The following is a 1,179-nucleotide window of genomic DNA, read 5'->3' as shown; positions in this document are numbered from 1 at the left end:
CGTTAATTTGTCGAACCATCATGCTGAACCATGCTAAGGGACCTATAGGTAATTTTATACGCCTACAGTCTTCAAATTCGAAATTCCAACAACGGTCAGACAATAAATGTAGCACCGGAACCTTACAGACGTTCGACAAAGCACCGAATAGCCTGAAGGATTGAAGGAATCAAGAATAGAAGCCACTCCAAACATCCCGAAGGATGGGACAATCATATCCAAAGTATTCCAGACTCTTCTATAAAAGAACGAGGCTGAAATACTTTGGAGGGGGTATCTGTAGGCATATAAAACTGCCTATAGGTCCCTTAGCACAGCTCGGCACAAACCGACGAACCAACGAGGCAACGAGGTTGACAAATCACACGCAAGCAACAGAATACATCCATTCGCGCATAGAATCAAGGCAAGGGTTCGAAGAGTCAACGAGTCATCTAACCAAGGGCAGACTCGGACGAATCACGATCGAATCAAGATCAGTTTCAGACTCGAACTCAGAAGTGGATTTACTGCCAAATCAGAAATCCGACTTACTGCCAAATCAGATCAACAAAATCAGAATCTAAGTCAACCGAATCACGGACAGAACCGAGAAACGGATACAGCGCAAAACGACGGAAAAAACAGCAAACCCAGAGGGGCTCGGCCAAACCGAGCCACCTCAAGGTGGCTCGGCCAAAGCCGAGCCACCCTGAGGTGGCTCGGTGGCCGAGCCACCTTGAGGTGGCCGGCCCAGAGCCGAGCCACCTCAAGGTGGCCGGCTGCACTGTGCCCAAGGCACAGTGAGGGTAGCCTATAAATAGGCCCCCTTTTGTTCATTTTCAAAGGTTGGACTTTTGAGAGCCGAAACTCTGCCGGATTGAAGACCGAGCTTAGAGTTTTGAAGACTTGAAGACTTGGACATCCAGATCTGATCCTCGGCGAGCATCCACGTCACAAAAGGCAGGAGTTCGAGAGAGAGAAAGATCAGATCTGAGATCTACACGAGATCATACTCCGGATCAAAGCTTGGCCTTTGATCCCGAGATTTAGGGCGATTGTTTCCTTGGTGAACCAATCCCCCCCGGCTATTATTTCCTTCGTGAAATAATACCCGTCGTACTGCGTAGATCCGACCGGATCTAGATCGCGCGGTGGTCCACGGATTAACCCCGGCGTCGGCAAAGAACCCACACAAGC

This window comes from Asparagus officinalis, chromosome 4 (genome assembly GCF_001876935.1).
Source record: "Asparagus officinalis chromosome 4, Aspof.V1, whole genome shotgun sequence".
Classification (NCBI taxonomy): domain Eukaryota; kingdom Viridiplantae; phylum Streptophyta; class Magnoliopsida; order Asparagales; family Asparagaceae; genus Asparagus; species Asparagus officinalis.
This window is presented reverse-complemented; position numbering follows the sequence as displayed.